At 51.3% G+C, this 17622-nt stretch overlaps 1 protein-coding gene across 5 annotated transcripts in view; it reads left to right on the forward strand.

The window, feature by feature from the left end:
* LOC126516413 (rap guanine nucleotide exchange factor 2-like) overlaps positions 1–17622 on the forward strand; it is a 635146-nt gene that overhangs the window by 506474 nt on the left and 111050 nt on the right. The gene's annotated exons all lie outside the window — the stretch shown is intronic.

The raw sequence follows: 17622 nt of genomic DNA on the forward strand, positions 1-17622 counted from the left end.
TTGATCTGAAACATGACGAGTGCTGCGCGACAGACGCTGCCGCGAAGAGCACAATCCCACCCACTTGCAGACAGACTGCTTGCCCACCGGGTCCCGCCTAGAGGTTGCGGAACGTCGCGGAAATGCGTGCGTGAGCTTATGGGTGGTTATGTAACCGGCTATGCGTCCCGGAATTTCTACATTCCATGTCCAAGTACGACTCGCCAGTCTTCGTCTAGTAGGTGTTCGGGAGTATTGTTTGGGAGTAAAGTTCCAGTTTTCGCGCTGGTGAGGTGGCTGAAGCGAGTGTGGTAATGGGAAAGAAAGGATGGGCCTTTGCACCTTGTTTGGAAAGTTGCTGCTTCATGGAATCCCGCCCAGCCGGTTCTAAAGCCTTCTCGTAGGTTTTTCTCATAAAGTCGGCGCGGTCAAGGCAGTTCTCGCTGGTGTTCCTCTCGCGTCGTTGTGTAGAGTTGCGCTAAAGAACCCCAAACAGCGCGCCTTTGCTGGCGGTGGTAATTTAGTTTTACTTGCAGGTCTAGCAGAGCGTTCTGACGTGCTGCCGCGGTCGCAAGCGTAGTACTACATGGAAATGTTTTTCTTGTCATCGAGTCCTTGGCGCCAATTTGCTCAGATTGCGGCCGTGAGTGCCTGCTGAGTGGATGGGCCTAAGTGAATTGATGGAAGCTTGCGTCAAGGAGTTGCTGCACCATGGCCTACGAGACGCCGTAGTAGTAGGCTCGGGATTAGTTTTGACCACCTGGTAGTTTTTTTAGCGCGCACTTGAATCAGAGTGTAGGAGCGCTTTGTTCAGTCGAACCCCGTCACCGTGTGCGCAACAGCAGAGCGCCTTACATAGCTAATGAGAAATCGCGGCGGGCAGTGGTACAGCGCACTGGTATGGCTTCTTTGTGGACTAGCTTGTAGTCTGAGTGCGTGGGCACATCTTACGTGTCAATAAACTTCTAGTTATATCAGTATTGACCATATATATATATATATATATATATATATATATATATATATATATATATATATATATATATATATATATATATATATATATGTATTTTATGCCCCATAATTGCCTTGTCTCCCTGACAAGCTTGAAGCGCCGCTTTCTTGATAAAGATTGTCACGTGTAGTTAGAATGATTACCTTGAAGTGGCTTGCAGTCCTGTCAGGGATGCTCCATCTGGTCTTGGTCGACGCCGTTTCTCAGGATTTTTTCTTGTACTCTTTCCGTTTGCTCGCACACCCTTACAAAAGTCACATAGAGAGATGTGAATGAATCTAGGAGAGGATTGCCTGGCCGGCACGTTTAGCATGGTACTCCAGATGAGTATGTTGAAAAAGGAAATAAGCACAGTTAACGACACAGATACACAACTTACACAAAACACACTACAACACTAATCAAACTAAAGTATCTCGCTGTCTCCGAGGAAATTTGATAGTACCTTCGTTGCTCGAGAGGTACAGGCAGCGTTAGTCCGAGAACGTGTCTTAGGTCAAGGGATAACAGTCTGGTTAATGTTCAGTGCGGTCATTACGGCTGTCATTTCTAGTGTAAATAGCTTGCAAGTGCAGACGCAAGGTGCAGTGGCGATCTTATCCGTTAGGTTTCAAATAGGAAGCATTTAATATTTGCGATATTTAGCCAAGGGCGGTGTAGGCATACCCGATCGCGCCTGTTTGAGGATATACGGCATGCGAAACACATACGTACAGTACATCGGATCTTAAGCACAAGTAAATGCATACTGCTGTTCTCGGTGAGTCCTCCCAAATGTTTAAAGGGGACATATACACATTTATAGGTTCCCGTGTGATCATATAGCACTCTCGGATTTTCCTTTTTTTTTTTTCAGTTCTCAGGGATTCACAATGCTTCATCGCTACTCTCCGGCTACGGTTACATACTTATATTGCAGCAGTCCTAAAGTCCGTTTCAGGTTCAGCATTTAGGATCGTTCACAAAACCAGCAGCACCAGCAACAATCGTCTGGTCCGTGGTCTTCGTGTCCTGTCTCAAGCGGGCGTTTTGTACTCGGTTTCCGGGCGATTAACGACTCCCGAGTCTTCTTTTCTCTCTCGCTCTCTCTTTTAATCGCACGTTGCGAGAATAGAGCACTGGCCGGGTGAGTCAGCAGCTCACCGCAGCTGCAGTGCCCGTATAGTGAGTCAACATGCCGAGCAGCAACCTTCGATCGCGCACTTCCTCCCTCATCGTGCGGCGATGAATCGAGTCACGCACGCTGTCGTGAAACTGCTTCCACAGAGGGAATGCGCGCGAGATGCCGTTTGCTTTTTGTCTAGACGAGCGCGCAATGGGACTGTCTGGTTTCTGCCTCCAAGGGCCGGCCGTGTGTATTTATATACCGCAGTAGGCCTGGTTTTTTAGCGAGCACGAAAATCGGATGAATGCTGGCTTTCCTTCGACTAGTTTCTTCCCTTTCTTTGTTCCAGTTTTAAGGGGCTGGCTCGACGAGGTACCCTGTGTATACGAATGACTCGGGCGGAAAAGAGGCGCTACAGCCATTTTAGTGCCGTACTTTCTGAGGCGCATTGAAGCGCACTTTCGCAGAACTGAACGCTAGACGTTCAGTATTTCTTTTTTTTTTTTTTTTGCTTTTTCTTTTTAAAGCATGAGCGCGGAATGCAAAAACGCTTGTGTACCGTGCTTTGGGTGCGCGTTAAAGAACTCCAGGTGGCCAAATTTACGCCGTAGTCCATTATACAGCGTTTCTCATAGCCGCGAGTTTCTGATGGACGCTGAACCCCATATCTAAAAATTGCGCACTTCACTAGCCTCTAGTATTCTCGCGTTCCCCTAGGTGTACTATCCCAAACACTTATTATTCGACCCGCCGTGTTTTCCCACACAGAACAGGAAAAAAAATAACACTGATGGAATGTGTGTTTCAGAAAGGTGCAGTGTGCAAAGTATATGTAAAATGAATTGCGGCCGTGAATTGAAAAGCATATCTAAATCTGAGCATTAGAATGGTACGAAAGACCACATTCTTGGCTGCCGCATGCACCGCTTGGCTTGTGTATACACCGTACTATCCAACCGGATTGAAAAGATGGACGCTTACGGCAGTAGGGAATCTGACGTCGTTGGCCTCTTCAGCGGTCAGGTGGCTATCGTTCACGGCGGTGATACCGCTATGGTTGCCAACAGGTTCAGTCCCTTTATGGTGTGCAAGCCGCGCGGTTTCCCACTGTGTTGATCACCTTATCGAACGTGTTCCGATTTGTTCGCCTAGAATTGCCTTCGGCGAGCAAAATACTTGACGGCGCGCATGTTGCAGGAGTTGGGCGTAATCCTTTGCTGCCATGTTCGTGCCTGCGTTTTATAACGCGAGCCGGATACAGATGGGCTTCAGTAATGGTTCACCGGGTAGGTTCTCCGCATCTATTTCGTGCTCCTTGTCGCTCGCGAAATTATGAGAACGTGCCCCGTGCTTCTTTTATTGCACAGTGGCTTTCATTTATGACCAAGATGCGATTCCCAAATATGTACCGCGTTCGGTGCCGCCCGAGAAAAACCGGCGCAATGATAGCGTGTCCTTTCTTTTTCCTTCTTTATTTTCTTTTTTTTTCTTTCCCTATTGTGTTGGTAAGCTTCAAGAAGCGGGCCGTGATCGGACGCGCAGGTGAAAGCGCTGGTTGCGGCAGTCCGGAAGCATGGCAGCCGAATTTCCCTCTCGTTCGTCTTTTTCCTAGCGTCCGACGACGTCGTTAGGGCGAAACAAGGAGCAACGACAAGGGTCGTTTCCGGCTCCGCGAGCTTGTCCGTCCAATCAAATGGTGCCAGTCTTCCGGAATGCCGCAGTTCCTTCTCCCGGCTTGCCGTGCCCTTGCAGTGGGAAGCGTTTGTTTCCTCCAATAGAGCGGTCTGCGGCAGTGGCGGGCGTTCGCCTTCGCCGCGATAAAGCTCGACGGTGGCGGCGATACTTGGCGTCTTTTCCACAACCGTCCGTTCTGCTCGCTCGTGTTTTCCTCGCCGGGGCGGGGAGCGCCCGCCGCCGCGGCAGTTTTGAAGAGGGCCGAACGATAACGGCCCGTTCCTGGTGGTTTTCGGGGACGTGGCTTCCCATGACTCCTTTCCCGGCTGCCGCTTGCGTCTAGCGAACGCAAGCAGCGCTTTCACTGTCATACCAGAAAGGGCGGGGTGCTGTACTTGTCGGCAGATAGCACAGTAACCACAAAATAGGGGCGCACAAGCACGCGGAGCTGTATGTGCCTCTTTATATTGTGTTGAGTACTGCGCTATCTGAGGTCGGCAAGTATGTGCTATGCCAACTCGCCCAACCTTCGAAATTGGTGGTAGTATACGAGCTGCGGAAGGCGCGGCAACCAGAGGAACGCAAGCGGGCAAGCGTATGCCAAACGCTGTTACGCCACAACCATTGCCGCTGCCGTAGCTTTAACTGACCCTTTTTGTCGCTTTTAACGCGTCCTTTCGATCGAAAGCAGGTTTGCGAGAGCCTGGCTAGCCTTGGAAGTGGCGCGTAACTGTGCCCGACTCCCATGTCCTAGAACCGATGTGCAGAGAGAGGCTGCCATTAGGCCTGCAGTGTAGAAGGTTCTGTGTTAGTTCGCGCATGTTCGACTGCTGCAGCGTGTCGTGTTTTCGATTTTCAGCTTCCAGCTGGTCAAGATTAAACGGCGGACCTCTTCACGAGTGCGTCTCTCGCAGCCGAGGTGTTGCTTTTTTTTTCTATTGTGTAATTAAAAAAAAAGAAAGAAAGAAAAAGAATCAACCCTGTCATTACCTTGCTTTCGTCAACCAGTCTCTCCACGCATTTCTCGTGTTCGTGCTAGCGAGTCCGCTCGTACGTTGTCCTCGATGTATGTCGCACCGTAGTGCGCATACGACGCATCTTCAGGAACGTTGCGCCGAGCCATATAAGCGTCGCAGTGAAGGCCTCCACTCCTTGTACGAATCTATTTCTACTTGGCCGTGCCAGGTCGCCGCGTTAGAATGTTTGTATATTCTTTAATCAGGTAGGCGAAAGGCAGGAAGCGAGTTGCGGCACAGCTTCAGTGAACGTGGGTTCCACCACAGTGGGAAGAAAAGATGGTCGCCGCGGAAAGCGTGGGTCGGCCAACGCGCACCCAGATGGGGGCCATCGGCGCCGCGGCATGCCAGCGAAAGCGAGGGAAATTCTTGAATGGGAGGCGCCGTGTGTGCTGCGTGGCGTGCGTGCTTTTTAGGTACGCCTTCGCTGCCCGTTTTGCTTTTTGTTTATCTGCCTGCCGCGTGTCTTTCTCCGCCCGTATTGCCGTTGCGATCAGCCAGCTTCGAAATTTCGAAACCTCGCTTCTTTCCAGAAGGAAACTATGAAGAAGAAAAAATAAATAGCGAGCGGTTTCTTCACCTGCGTACGTCGATGCCTATGTAACCAGCGTTGCTTGGTCGCCCCCTTCTACGTAGGTACCGCTACGCTATTTCCGCACTACGTTATGTGGACATGTTTCCTCTCCCCTCCCACTTCTATGTGTGTGTGTGTGTGTGTGTGTGTGTTTTTTTCGGTGGCGCGTGGTATAAGCTCTGTTGTGGTGGCGTTTTAGAAAAGCCGCTTTTGTTATTGAAACTAAACTTTCTCGCTGGTGTGACCAGCCTATTTGTACACTTCATCACGCTTCTCCCCATGTGCAGTCGAGCTTTCGATAGCAGCGCTGTTGCACGTTGCCGGGTCGCGCGCCGCGTGTCACCTGTTTCGTCGAACTGAATTAGATACAGGGTGTCTGTTTAATGGCCGCGACCACGAAGTCAGCCTTATAACCACTGGTGCAGCGTCATAATGCAGTTGAAAAAATAATTACATTTTGGTTTTTTTTTTTTGCGTGCGAAAACCACGATCTCTGATTATGAGGCACGCCGTAGTGAGGGACTCCGGAATAATTTCGACCGCCTGGGGCTCCTTAACGTGCACCCAATGCACGGTACACGAGCGTTATTTTGCATTTCGCCCCCCATACAAATGTAACGGCCGCGGCCGGGTCTGGGGCGCTATAACGTAAAGCTATTCCAAACTTTTCTATTCCAATTCTGCAATCAGCCCACCGCGATTGGCCAAAAACTATTTGGGCCACGCCCACTTCACCTGTCTGTCACGCGACGTCACGAAAACCGCGATAGCTCCCCGTGTGATATGACGTGTACACACTGATTATGCATAATTTGACCGATCAAAACAAAAATAGTTATTTCTCATTCGACGCGTTTTTGCCGTTAGCCCTCGGCTATTGGTCAAAAGCTTTCGGGCTGCAGCCACTTCACCTGCCTCTCACGCGACGTCGCAAAACCGCCACAACTTACCGCGTCATAGTGACGCGTACGCTTTAAAGATGCATTAATATGCCGAACAAAAATGAATTTTGTTCTGAATAGCCGCAGGCTGCCCCGTTCCCGAAGGAATAAAAGATGGCTGCCGCCGATCGCTCCGGCACTGGCTACTCGCCCCTGCCGGAGAGCATGGGTTTATTTGCGTGTAATAAAACTTTTTGAGTGGCCGTGTAATGTTTTCGAGAACTTTCGGCACATTTACGACCTCGTTCTGCCAACTCTTCTTTGCTGAGGATCCGTTTTAGCGTCATTCTTAAGCTTCCGTTGCATGCCGCCGCGATTGTCGACGACCCACCGCAAGCTAAGTAAGAAAGCGGACCAATCGCAGACGCCGGCACCACCTTCTTCATCCGGTCATCGATATTCAGTGCAGTGACTCGGCCCCATCGAATCCCTCTCGACTTGAGTATGCTCCTCGCCTCTTGTGAGCCAATTAGATAAGACAAGCCGCACAGTGCAGGCAATGTTATTCGTTTTTCAAGCAAACAAAAGTGACCTCCTATGAACGAGGGGAGCATTTGATTGGTTTGTTCAGACAACCCTGCGGGTGACCGCCCGATGCTTGCGTCGGCGGTTACGCAAATTTGACGTCAGGAGATTGGAATAAAAATATATTGGAATAGTTTTACGTTATACGGCCCCTGATCTCGCGATCTTGTGCTTAGCAGCGCAACACAATAGCCGTTAGGCCACCACGGCGGGTCATAATGCGGTTCTCGGCACGAACGGAAACAGCTGAAGTGTAGCCTACAAAATGAATATTGGGTGTTAGAATGCGAGTGTCGCTCCGGGATTGCACTATCAAGCATGCATTGTGTTTGTCAATAATGAAGCACATCCGCTTGCTCGGGCTTGTATTAGGCGCGCTGACGCACGCACGTCTAATAACGCTGTTTGGCATCCCCGGTTTTTGTCGTTTCGTATCGAGCTTTCCGTCCACTTTTGAAACACTCGCTCTTGATATAGAGGAAGCTAATGATTAACGTATACGTCATGGCTTTAAGCGTACCGGCAGGCATTTATCTTCTGAGATCCTTTGGAAAGCGCCACTGATTGCGATTTGCAATCCGGCACGTGGGAATGAGACTGCGGGCAGAGCGACACGCTGAGCGCTCGATTCTTTTGCGTACGATTGAGAGAAAGAGAAGGTGGTTTCCGCTTGGCTTGAGCAATCTTCCTCTTTGATGCTGCCGCTGCCGAGTGGCCTTCTGCTTTTCATCAATGTCGTTTTTCGTGCGTTTTTTTTTTTTCTTGGTTTCTTTCCTCATTTTTTTTTTTTTTCATTTGAAAACTTTCTCCGTTGGTGCTTCCCTTCCTTGTCATTCCTCCGCAATCGAAATGCGACCGCTCGCTGTATAGAGGACGGCGATTTCGAGGCTGCCGGGTGCTCTTTCCGTCTCTTTCTCCTGCGGTCAGAGATATTTGCGAGCTTGTCGCTTCCACTGCCCGGTTGATTGGGCGAATGTTCCTTCCGCCCTCGCTGCGCCTGAACGTTGTTCCTTACCGCGCCGTCTCGCCTACCTTTCTCCCACCGGTCGTGGGTCACACACGGAACGAATAAACTTTTCTGAAAGTGGCCCAGGGAAGAAAGACAGAGATCAATAGCGGAAGCGAACCAGCTCGAATTAGGCTTTGGTATTGCGCTATCTTAGCATAAGAAAAAAATAATAATACGAGAACGATGATTGAATACTCCACAATGAACTGCCGGCATGTCGGTGAAAGTTGAAGAGAACAAGGACGTAGCCGCCGAGTTAGCGATAAGAATTACGGAGGGGGGAGGGGATTCAATATGGTATATGGCTCGCCTCCCCCCCCCCCCCCCCCCGAGCGCCTGTCGCCGCACATTTTATGCCCCCCTCTCCTTCCTGTTACTTGTGGTGGGTAGAGAAAGAGATGGAAAAAGAAAACTCCGGAGTTGGAAGGAGTCCTGGCCTAATAGTGCGGCTCCCGGTCATGGCGAAGAATGCTTGCCATTACATCCCCGAATCAATCCCCATCCCCCCTCTTCCCTACCCGCCTTCGTGAAACGTAGAGAGCGCCCAAAGGCGAGAGAATGCAGTATTTTTCTCTGTCTCTCTTCTTGGTTTTGCTGTTGTGTTTGCGGCAGAACCTTCCCCGACGCGCACACCGCCCTCCGACAGAATGCAGCGGCTGGCATCGGGTCTCTTTGTTCCAACAGGGCCGCGCTGGCGGAGCGCGACTTGGTTCAGAGGAGACTTCATTCAGGGCAAGGCTTTTGCTTTTAAAGCTCCCGCCAGCTGAGCGGTGGCCATGTGGTGTCGCGCCGCGGATTCTCGCTTTAAAAGGCCGCTGATTGCCGCGTCTTTTCTTCTACGTGTCACAAAGGAAGCCCAGTCTCACCCCCTCCCCTCTTCAGCTATTGGGGAAAGAGCGAAAGAGCAAAGACAAAACGGGACGCCAGCGGCTGGACGCAGGAACAGGTATCGCCTCTCCCGCGCAGCTTTCTATTCGACGCCCTGCATTCTCCTGGCGCGGCTATCGCGGCGAGCTCTCGTTGCTCGCTCAAACTTCGCTTTTGTACACATCATCGAGCTTTTCGCCACCGCCTTCGCTCCACCGCAGCTTTCGATGAATTTTTCTCCCCCTCTCTCGTACTTCCTTATTTTACACTGTCATGCCGCGCGCGCTCTCTATAGCTCGTGGAGCTGCTACCGGCTTCTATATGTCAGCCGCTCACGCCCGTATAGTTTCTCCCCCCTGCTTCCCGCCCAGTTTCCAAAGTTGATTTTCTTTGGCGACGCTCTGTCGGACGCGCCGCAGCCGCGGGTGCGAATTTATCCGCCTTTTGTGCCGGCCGCGTGCGAGGCGACGACGATGCGGTGGGGCGTCGTGACACGAGCGGTGGCGCAAATTGCCGCCAACGAAACCGCCCTCCATCCACCCGGGTCGCCGCGTTGTCGGATCCACTTGTGGAACGCCCGGCTTCCCAGCTTCGCCCCGAGTGAGCGGACTGTATGTACTGACGACGATGATGTGTGGGATCATCGGCTTTTTCTCCTTTTCGCTTTCGTTTGATCTCCGTTGCACGCGGAGTCTCGAGAACGGTGCTCAGCGCCGAGGCGAGCGCGCCGTATACCGCGCGAAGACCGGCGGGCGTTGGGAGCAGATGAACGACTCTGTCGCGTGTCATCGTCGTGGGACGGAGGAGAATGGCGACGCACCCTCGGGCGGTCAATTTGCGCACTTTAGTGGAGTTACGCAGTGAATGGAACCAACGAGTCTCCCGCGCATTGTTCGATACCGTTGACCCTGTCGCCGGTGAGAGACTCCTGTAACTGTGGCGGTATACTTCGTGACTGCCCTAAAAAAATAGTGCGAGGCGATATCGAGGATGCCGTGCTCTCGAGCGCCGGCGAGAAAAAAACTACGCTGCACCCACTTTCCCCTGCCTCCCGAGAAAGCGCCTTTTGAACTTTCATCTGTGACACGACGACGACGCTCTAAGTAAAACGGTGGTTCGAGTTCTGCATATTTATTTCACGTGGAAAGAAACTGCGAAAGGGTGAGTCAAGACAGAATGGGCACAGACAGCACTGCGTGCTCGCAGTTATTTTTTAATATCGTGTCCTGTAATTTACTTCCCGGTGACACGTTATCAACTCTGGCCAAGTTTTGTCATTTGCGACGCAGTATCAAAGTGTGCGCGGGGTAGACGACCGGTTCACTTCTTCGCTGGAGTATACATTTATTTACACCGCACGAGCAACTAGATCATAATTTAAAAGCAGCTTCAATGATCATGGTACCATGCTCAAGAATTTCAACCGATTTTTGTTTTCTCTTCGGCACCGAATATTAGGCAGGTTTCGCCATTTCTGCATATGGACATTGCGCAACTGCTCCAGCCATTAATCTCTTTTCCAGTGGTTTCGTTAATTTTCGGTTTAATTTGGCTCATAGCGTCTGTCATGTTCTAGCGCGTATCATCATCACCATCAGCCTGGCTACGCCCACTGCAGGGCAAAGGCCTCTCCCATACTTCTCCAACTACCCCGGTCATGTGCTGATTGTGGCCATGTTGTCCCTGCAAACTTCTTAATCTCATCCGCCCACCTAACTTTCTGCCGCCCCCTGCTACGCTTCCCTTCTCTTGGAATCCAGTCCGTAACCCTTAATGACTATCGGTTATCTTCCCTCCTCATTACATGTCCTGCCCATGCCCCTTTATTTTTCTTGATTTCAACTACTCGCGTTTGTTCACTCACCCAATCTGCCCTTTTCTTGTCCCTTAACGTTACACCCATCATTCTTCTTTCCATAGCTCGTTGCGTCGTCCTGAATTTAAGTAGAACCCTTTTCGTAAGCCTCCAGGTTTCTGCCCCCTACGTGAGGAATACTGGTAAGACACAGCTGCTATACACTTTTCTTTTCAGGGATAATGGCAACCTACTGTTCATGATCTGAGAATACCTGCCAAACGCACCCCAGCCTATTATTCTTCTCGTTATTTCAGTCTCATGATTCAGATCCGCGGTCAGTACTTACATGTCCTAAGTAGATGTATTCCCTTACCACTTCCAGTGCCTCGCTAGCTATCGTAAACTGCTGTTCTCTTCCGAGACTGTTCTCTTCCGTAGCAGAAGAGTTCCGAACATTTATTGAGTACGTTCGAGTGAATTGCATATATGAACATTCGTGAAATTTAAACGTCTTAATGTTTATATCTTGTACGTAGAGACTCGCCGATGAGAGCCGTTAGGTCTGCAGTCTTTGGCGGATAGGGTTTCAAAACAAATCGATTCATTAACCCAAATGTCATTGCTCAGGTGTTCTTGCTGTTCGCGCCAAATCAAAATGGGCGGCGCCGCTGTACTGAACCCGCGACGTGCCTGAGAGTATACACCTTCCTTTACAGTTTTTATTTGCAGCGGCGTTGAAATGATAAATCGACGTCCATGGTGCCTTAGCGTACAGGTGGCGCGTTATTTGTGCAGGTTTGTCGTCAGCACGTGCGTGCCAGTTTTATCTGGTCGGATCTTATGCGTACCACACTCGCTTCACGCTTGCTGCTGCTTCCAAGAGCGAATGCGGCGTCTAAACAGCTAGGAGCACCGCTATCCTCTTCCTCGAAAGGTGCGAGGGCGTGGTTGCGGGAACATGAGCGCATGCGTACGCGCGCGCTCAGTGGCATCATCGGCGCTCGCGCAACCGGCATTATACGCGCGGGTCGCGCTACACGACCTTGGCACCGCGGCTCACCGCTCCCGCGCCCCTTTTTCTTGCGGAGTCAATTAGCGCAACGATATGGATACGGACAAACCGCCGTCGATAAACGAGGATCGTAGTCTCTCCGCACTACTCTCTTTCTCTGCGCACGTATCAATCGATGCGTGAATGAAGCAGTTGGGCGAAAGGGGCGGCGGCAAACTGCGCCGCGTTGTTGCTCGGCCTGCGTATGTGCGACGTCGCCGCGCGAGTGTTTTCCGGCTCACGCGCTACGCGGCAGACTATGCGTGTACGACACGTCGTGGCGCAATGTTGTCGAGTCATGTATATTGTTGTGGCGCAGTAGCGGCTCTTGTGTTCCGCCTTCCCGGTGCGCGTAACCGTGAAGCTTTCTTGCAGGCTGCCAACCTGGCGCGGGGCGCAGAGTGTTGCGCAGCGAAGAGGCCGCGTAGCGTGCTTCACCGCGTCCTTAATTTTTACCGCACACCGGCGCTCATTGGAGAGTTAGGTGCATGAACTGCTGTTTGACACCTCTGAAGCGTGCGACGCCTTTGGGATGGGGCATGGATGGCCCTGCGCTTGTGCTTCTTTACACAACGCTGCGCACTTGTGCCGCTCGATGCGTGACAAATGCGAAAAACGGCGCTGAACCTGGACGGTAGAGAATGTGTCTTCCTGTCCTTTAGTGCGTGGTCCTGCCCTTCGTCCTGTTATGCTGCTTCTAACCTATCGCTTTCTCAGTCGCTTCTGCAGGATAACTGACATGTCAAGTCTTCCAGTAGTAATCAGAAGTGTAGATTCGTTGCTCAGAGGATGTGCCTTTCGTCCATGCACGCGTTTCGTCCGAACGCTCGCGCAGTTTAGAATGTCCACGGAGGTCGTCGAGCTCATTGCTTTCGCGTCAAAGCGAGGCGCACACGATGCAGTGCTGCGCGGCCATTGGTGCACCCGCTCCTCTCGAACAGCACTCAGCCACACACCCTTCGACGCAGCTCCTGCCCCGCACGCGCCGTCTGCCATATACCGCCCATGGCGTTTACCCCGAACGTCCGCCGCGTTGATCGCTTGACCGTTCCGTGTGACCTTTGTCGGCGGCGTGACGCTTTCGACGCGGGCAGCGCGCGGGTTTTCTCATTCACTGGTTGCTTCTCGCATGCGGCCACTCAAAGGATGCTGCTGCAGCGCCTGTGCACTGGGCTGCCTGGCGCGGTTTTCTGCGAACTCTTCTATCCTGGAATTGCTATGGTATTTGCATACGCTTGTCCCAGCAGTCCTCCCTCCATATTGTCGCCGTAGCCTGATGAACGTCTGTTGTAGCGAGTTGGTTTTTGTTCTTGCGCAGTAGTTTCAGTGTAGCTTTGAGCCGCCACGAACACAAGCGGCCGCGAAAGGATGTCGCGAAAGCAAAAGGCGACAGCGACGATGGCGTGGTTCTTCGTAACTTATCACTTGACTCCAAATTTGAGCAGCGTTTGTGCCCCGATTTGTTCTGTTGAACCGTTGCAAAGGATCTTCTGAGGTACGTTGCCTCCCGTCTTTTTTCTGACTGGAAAATTTCGTATTTCAACTAGCCGACAGTTCATATGGCGGCGATGCTATTTCCTTAGCGTTGAACCGCAGTTCTTCCTAAAATCCTAAAAGTACCGCGCTCTGAGTTCACCATTCTCCTAGTCAATCTTGTACACCATCCTTATCGCCTCCGCATTTCGATGGGGGCGAAATGCGAAAACACCCGTGTACTTAGGTTTAGGTACACGTTAAAGAACCCCAGGTGGTCGAAATTTCCGGAGTCCTCCACTACGGCGTGCCTCATAATCAGAAAGTGGTTTTGGCACGTAAAACCCCATAATTTATTTTTTTAATCCTTATCGCCTTCTCATTCGGAGCGTCAACGCTGCCACCTTTTGTGTCTTGTAGTTTTACACTCCATGTGGAGTGGGACTGTGGTGGCATTAGAAAGTTTGCAGGCATAGCGTTGACTTGGCTGACGCGTGATAGCGCGGTACTTTGAGATCGCAGAGAGGAGGCCTTCATCCTCTGTAGCGGCCATAAATAAAACGATAGTTATGATCGTCGCACTTCCTTTAAATTATTGTACCTGTACTTACGATCTACTTTGAACCATCTGCAAGACGTCACTTAGCACATCACTTTGTTTCGGGCATTGGACGCTTATTGGTATATGGTGGCATAAGTGAACACATGCGACATGTCTGTATCGTGTTACCGTGTGATCGCTAGTTGGCGCCATCTTTGCGCGTTTCCTTGGACTTGCATTTTGCGCTCCACATGGCACGTCACATATCTGTGAAAAACGCACGGTCATTTCAAGAAGTGTGTATTCCGTATACGAATCGAGTAGTTTCCTTTACACCTAAAGTGGGCGAGTTTCTTCTCGCGAAGGCGTCGTTACTACGGTTTGCGACGCCTAAAAATTCGTTTTTGTTATATTTCTCGCCACTCGGCCTTATATGCGTGTCGAGATACAATTTATATGCGTGCGTATACGCGATATCTCCCCCCCCCGCCCCCCCCCCCCCCCCCCCAAAAAAAAGAAAAAGAAATGACGCGGCCGTTTTCTTTAATTTTTTTTTATCGCTGCTGTGGTGCGGCTTCGCTGCGCATGACCCGCCCTCGTGCACCAGCCAGCCAGCTTGCGCGTGCACCTCTTCCACGGGCCGTGCGCGGCCCTTCTCTCCGTTTCCCTGCTCGCGTATAATCCTCTCGTGCACGCGCTGCTGCGGCGCTGACGCACGCACGCGCAGTGTGTAGCGTATTACGACAGGGCGGGACACGGTACACTACCCGAGCGGTAGCGCGCGTTTGTGCGTCTCGCCGAATTGCGTGTGTGAAGCGGGGCGCATGCGTGAAGGAGCAGCTCCGCTACGGCCCCTTCTTCCCCGTCTCTCGGGCGGTCTCGAAACGAGTGAGCGCTCCGCTGTATGCTCCGCGTAGCGTCGCGTAAGCGCTTACGCTTGAATATCGCTGGCGACCCTCGTTGTGCGCGAGCTTTGCGTATGTAGGGCACCACCGCGCGGCTGCCGTATACGCAGCCGTGCGCAGGGCATGGCGGGGCTTCTTACGAGGTGGGGTACCTGGAGAGGGGGAGGGGGGGTACATAAGGTATATAGTCCGCAAAGCAGCCTGGTTTGCGCGCTGGTGGTGACCATTTCCTCAGCCTACTGTTGTTGGGGGGGGGGGGTACACGATGTGTTTTCGTAGGCCGTGCTCTGCGTCTCTGTTTAAAGTTTCGGTGTAGCTATATAGATTTCAATAATAGTTATGGCTTTTTCCTGCTCACCCACTAAGCGACCACCTTTCCAATTTTACCGGTAGAATGAAACGTAAAGAACTCGAGAGAGAGAATATCTCCAAACTTTAATAGTACACTCTAAACGTATTCGATACGAGCGTTCCACATCGCCGCAATCACTTTCAGGCGGTAATTGATCTCTGCCCGCGTGCGTCATATCATTTTGCTACCGATGCTGATCGGGGGCGTGATCTGCGTAGGATAAGGCAAGTGTGGAGAGAATAACTATTAGGCGGTAGTTCAACGTGCGTGGCATGAAGGTAAGCAATGAGGCCAACGGAAAGGCCGCAGTTATAGAGAAGGCACTACCGGGGATCATCGGCCGAAAACTGGTAGCCCAGTTCAGAGCTTAGGTAGTTGCGCATACGTGGCGTTGGCACTTAATATGGTAGAAAAGGCGGCAGATTCAGCTAGTTGCAAAATCAGTCGTAGCCTTTACATGTAGAGGATGGTAACTGCTGACGAACCTTCGGCGGTAAAGAAGACATACTTATGATAAGGAGGTAGCTGAAAAGATCCTACCTGAAGGAGTGTGTTTTAGCCACGTACGCGACGTTGGTTGGAGTAAGAGAAAAGGTTTCGTCAACATCCTCGCGGCGCAGGAGACGTATACCTTCTGATGATCGATTATTCACGTTCCAAAAGCACTACGTTAACTCGTTTTTAGTTTAATATGGTACAATCTGAAATACTTCGCAGTGAGAGGGGGCGTTTGGACGGAGCAGTCGCCGGCAAATTTCGCCAGGCTAAGTTCGCCTGCAGCAAGCAACATCCTTGCTCTTCTCCTTTTTTAATGTGTCCCGAAGCTTCGCTCTGCATGTCGGCGTTAGCTCACGTCGTAACCTAATTTCAGCTTAAAACAAACCCATGCATGGATACGTAGTGTATCATTCATGCAGCCTTGATTGAACCAACTGCGTCTGATTGACCTTCCCTACATTTACTTTATTCGCCTGTATCGCTCTCTCTCTCTCTCTCTTCGACGTTCAGGTAGTCTATATATAGCCTCATTTCGCCGTGTTTAGTTTGCTCGGTCAAGGTTTCTCATGACCGGTCAAGACAAAGTAGTACGCGCATTCTTGCTAGTGGCATTGCGCGGTCGAGATGTTGCGCGCAGTTTCTTTTTTTTCTTTTTTTTTTTTTTTGCCGTTTAAAAAAGTAGGCCGAAAAGACGTGCGCGCGCCTCCGGTCTTGCACAGCAGTGTCTACGAGCCAGGCGCTTCCGTGCGTGCCGAATTCGCCTCGACAGCGTGTAGTCCAAGATCACCGGCTGCGTGTCTGCCCCTTGGCGCACGCTGTGTTTTATTGTGCGCCGAGCGGCAGCTTGTGCAGAGGGCGTGTGCTGCCTGCGTGTGCACACACGGACGGCCGGGGTTTTGTGCTGGCGAACAGAAGGGGCTTGTGGCCTACTTAGCGGCGGCGTCCGCCAGCGCGCTCGGGCTACTCTGCGGCGTCTACCCGACGTCGTTCGGGCCAGTGGGCATCATTCGCCCGGAAACGGCCTTCTGCTTCTTCTTCTAGGGGTGCGCCGGCGGTGGAAGCACGTGGCGACACGCGCCGCCACCGTCGCTGCCAGCGGGTCACTGGGTGCACGTGTGCCGACATCTCTGGGGGCCGCCGTCAGCCGTGGGCACTGCGAGGCAGGGTTTGATAAGGGTTCGACTAGATTCGGCCACACTTGCTGCCTCCCGGCCCTCTGTAGCCGAGGGCATTCTGGCTTTCGCTACCACGAGGCTATTACGTTTTGACTCCATGAGAGCGGGAGAGTGGCATCCACATGGCATCCACCTTTGTAGCACGACGCTACAAAGAGAAACTCGTGCGGGTTTCTGAGAAACAATGCTTACAAGATGGGGAAAAAAATAAATAAAAGAAATCACCCTTTCTGGGGCGTTGGTCCCTGAACTTCAACCTTGTGAGCATCTGCAGAACTGATTTGCCATGTGTTTGACTCCGCTATCGAGTGTTGCCACTGTGGTGGCGCCATTTCTGTGGTATTCTTTATCTTTACTGCTAAATTTTTCGTACCGTTCTGGTGCCAGCAGAAAAGGACAAAAGACACTACCGTGCGCATCGTGGTGTCTACATGTCCCTTTTGTCCTTTTGCTGCTGGAACTAGAATATTATCCAAGTTCGCATGCGAACGCGCTCGACAGACAGCAGTGCTACAGTTTATTTTGTTTCTGTCTGTTTTCCCTTCTCCTCGCGTAGGGTAGCTAACCGGGGGATTATATCCTGCGTTTACTCTCATTTTGTTTTTTCTTTTCTCGCTTGTAAGAACGTTTTTAGCAAATAGCCGCATTTTCACTATATCATAATTCTATGATTCGCATATCCGGGACAGCGTTACATTCAAAGCTAGCACGTAGTGTTTTTTTTTAATCGTTAGAGAGGCGTCTCTCATGCTCGCAATGGCTTGCATATAGTCCAAGCGCACTTGGGAATCTGTAGCCGCAGCTTGACTACATTTATGGTGTGTAGCCTGGATTTCTTAATTTTTTAGCCAGTATCAGGGACATTGTGGCACTGTTCTTTTTTTTTTTAATGATGTTTTGAACTTAGCAATCGGGAGTGTTTGTCTGATGCTGCAGCATAAAAATTGCTGCGTAAGCTACTCAACGACGGCCCTAGAAGGATGCAGCCGTCGATGGTGCTAAATCGAGAAGTTTACTGGCACGGATATACCTATTTCATTAAACAAGTGGTGTGTGTGTGTGTGTGTGTGTGTGTGTGTGTGTGTGTGTGTGTGTGTGTGTGTGTGTGTGTGTGTGTGTGTGTG

Source organism: Dermacentor andersoni, chromosome 1 (assembly GCF_023375885.2).
Source record: "Dermacentor andersoni chromosome 1, qqDerAnde1_hic_scaffold, whole genome shotgun sequence".
NCBI classification, from domain to species: domain Eukaryota; kingdom Metazoa; phylum Arthropoda; class Arachnida; order Ixodida; family Ixodidae; genus Dermacentor; species Dermacentor andersoni.